The sequence below is a fragment of the Microcaecilia unicolor genome, chromosome 2, assembly GCF_901765095.1.
Source record: "Microcaecilia unicolor chromosome 2, aMicUni1.1, whole genome shotgun sequence".
NCBI classification, from domain to species: domain Eukaryota; kingdom Metazoa; phylum Chordata; class Amphibia; order Gymnophiona; family Siphonopidae; genus Microcaecilia; species Microcaecilia unicolor.
This window is the reverse complement of record NC_044032.1, coordinates 27,009,487-27,013,082: the sequence shown is the minus strand read 5'-3', so window position 1 is coordinate 27,013,082 and position 3,596 is coordinate 27,009,487.

The window sequence follows — 3,596 nt, the reverse complement described above, 5'->3', positions numbered from 1 at the left end:
TTCTTTCTTATATATATATCTATATATCTATATCTATATATCTATATAAAAGGCAACACCAACGTTCTATGAAGCCTCCAGCCGGAAGTGTGAAGGGGCGAGATATCCGGTTTCCCTATGAGTGTCTGCCCCGTCCTCTCTGTAACACAGTCAGTGAAGGAAAACAGCAGAGCACGAAATCAAATCGCTGGCTCTGTAACAGTGAAGGACTCAGAGGGGGGAGGGGAGAGAGGGCAGGGACACACACACTCCCACATGCACACAGAAGAAAACATTGCTAGCCCCCGTTTCATTTGCATCAGAAACGGGGCTTTTTTACTATCTCTCTATATAAAAGGCAACACCAACGTTCTATGAAGCCTCCAGCCGGAAGTGTGAAGGGGGCGAGATATCCGGTTTCCCTATGAGTGTCTGCCCCGTCCTCTCTGTAACACAGTCAGTGAAGGAAAACAGCAGAGCACGAAATCAAATCGCTGGCTCTGTAACAGTGAAGGACTCAGAGGGGGGAGGGGAGAGAGGGCAGGGACACACACACTCCCACATGCACACAGAAGAAAACATTGCTAGCCCCCGTTTCATTTGCATCAGAAACGGGGCTTTTTTACTAGTATATATATATATATATATAGAAACTGGCAATAAGCCTGAAGATACAGAAAACTATCAAGAAAAGACTCAGCAACAGAGGAAGCCGTAGACCAAGTCTAGAGCAGAAGACAAACCAACCCTCTGTCTCAGGAGATCCATGGAGAAGCCTGTGCTCCTTCCATCAACCGGGAAAGAAGGGAGCCGGATGAGCCTACAAAGGGCTGCAAACCTAAGGGGAGCCACGTTCTTTTTTTTTTTTTTTTTTTTTTAACTCTGCTACTAAAAAGAAAGTGCAGAATGCCTCTCTGAGCCTGGCCAGGCCAAAATTCCAAGGGTAGGGTTTCCCATATAAAGGCCTAAGAGAAACATGGGTCACAGAAGAATCCAAATTAGAACCAACCCCAGAAAAAACTCAGCGACCGACAAGCCCAACAGACAAACTAGATGTGGTTGAATTTTTTTTTTTTTTTAATGTGACTAAAGAAATCCCCCAACAAGGTGCAGCAGCAAGGAGAGATACTAAATATCCCTATTTCAGCAATAACTTAGGGCCGAAAGGAAGGGTATAAACGACTAGCCGTTAAGCCCGTAAAAATGGGTGAGATTTCCAGCTACCCTCCTCACTGCCGCTCCCTTCCCCCTCCATGCCAGGCCCCCTGCAGTGACCTGACAGCGCCTCTCACCTCCGTGTGAAAGCGCTGCAGGCAGCAGCAGATCGCTCGATCTGCAGGGGGCCCGATACGGAGGAGGGCGGGAGCGGCGGCGGGGATGGGGGGGAGGGTGGAGGTTGGTGCGCGCGATGTTCGTTTCCAGGCGGGGGGCAGTGGAGAATCGCTGGGTGGCAGGAGGGGGGCAGGGGACACAGGAGAATTGCTGGGTGGCTGGAGGGGGGCAGGGGAGATAGGAGAATCGCTGGGTGGCTGGAGGGGGTGCAAGGGAAAAAGGAGAATCACTGGGTGGCTGGAGGGGTGGCAAGGAAAAAGGAGAATCGCTGGGTGGCTGGAGGGGGGGCAGGGGACACTGGAGAATCGCTGGGTGGCTGGAGGGGGGCAGGGGAGATAGGACATTCTCTGGGTGGCTGGAGGGGGAGGCAGGGGAGAGTGGAGAATCGCTGGGTGGATGGAGGGGGGCAGGGGAGATAGGACATTCGCTGGGTGGCTGGAGGGGGGCAGGGGAGAGTGGAGAATCGCTGGGTGGCTGGAGGGGGCAGGGGACACAGGAGAATTGCTGGGTGGCAGGAGGGGGGCAGGGGAGAGTGGAGAATCGCTGGGTGGCTGGAGGGGGGCAGGGGACACAGGAGAATCGCTGGGTGGCTGGAGGGGAGCAGGGGAGATAGGACATTCACTGGGTGGCTGGAGGGGGGCAGGGGAGATAGGAGAATCGCTGGGTGGCTGGAGGGGGTGCTAGGGGAAAAAGGAGAATCGCTGGGTGGCTGGGGAGAGTGGAGAATCACTGGGTGGCTGGAGGGGGGCAGGGAACAGAGGAGACTCGCTGGGTGGCTGGAGGGAGGGGGCAAGGGAAAAAGTAGAATCGCTAGGTGGATGGAGGGGGAGCAGGGGAGAGAGGAGAATCGCTGGGTGGGGGCAGGGGAGAGAGGAGAATCACTGGGTGGCTGGAGGGGGGGCAGGGGACACAGGAGAATCGCTGGGTGGCTGGAGGGGGGGGCAGGGGACACAGGAGAATCGCTGGGTGGCTGGAGGGGAGCAGGTTAGAATGGAGAATTGCTGGGTGGCAGGAGGGGGGCGGGGGACACAGGAGAATTGCTGGGTGGCTGGAGGGGGGCAGGGGAGAGTGGAGAATCGCTGGGTGGCAGGATGTGGGCAGGGGACACAGGAGAATTGCTGGGTGGCTGGAGGGGGGCAGGGGAGAGTGGAGAATCGCTGGGTGGCTGGAGGGGGCAGGGAACAGAGGAGACTCGCTGGGTGGCTGGAGGGAGGGGGCAAGGGAAAAAGTAGAATCGCTAGGTGGATGGAGGGGGAGCAGGGGAGAGAGGAGAATCGCTGGGTGGCTGGATGGGGGCAGGGGACACAGGAGAATCGCTGGGTGGCTGGAGGGGAGCAGGTTAGAATGGAGAATTGCTGGGTGGCAGGAGGGGGGCGGGGGACACAGGAGAATTGCTGGGTGGCTGGAGGGGGGCAGGGGAGAGTGGAGAATCACTGGGTGGCAGGATGTGGGCAGGGGACACAGGAGAATTGCTGGGTGGCTGGAGGGGGGCAGGGGAGAGTGGAGAATTACTGGGTGGCAGGAGGGGGGCGGGGGACACAGGAGAATTGCTGGGTGGCTGGAGGGGGGCAGGGGAGAGTGGAGAATCACTGGGTGGCAGGATGTGGGCAGGGGACACAGGAGAATTGCTGGGTGGCTGGAGGGGGGCAGGGGAGAGTGGAGAATTACTGGGTGGCAGGAGGGGGGCAGGGGACACAGGAGAATTGCTGGGTGGCTGGAGGGGGACAGGGGAGAGTGGAGAATCGCTGGGTGGCAGGAGGGGGGACAGAGGAGACGCACTCGCACCCAGCAGTCTCAATCTCTCTCTGTCACACACTCGCACATTCACTCTAGCCCTCTCTCTCAAACATACACACTCCGAGGAAAACCTTGCTAGCGCCCGTTTCATTTGTGTCAGAAACGGGCCTGTTTTACTAGTAAATAAATAAAGAGCACAAGAAGACTGCAGCTCCTCGGTGTATTTTCTTCCAAGAAAGGCATGCACATTTCTTATAGCTTTGGTATAGCATAGATTAGACAGCATCGGTCTCGTACCTCTCTGATCAGCTTCTGTTCCCCCAACCCGCCGCCGTCGCAGCCGCAGCGACCGTCACCAAGTAAACAAATGCAATCCACAGAGGCAGCGCGGCCCGCGCAGCCCCGTCTGCTGCTCGCGGAGGGGAGGAGGACCCTCGTCTCCTTGACAACCTGGCATACCTGCTCAAACCCTCGCGCCTCCTGTCGCGCCACGCGCCAGACGGCCAATCGGAGCTTTGACAAGAGGCAGGTCTTTTCATCACAGACCA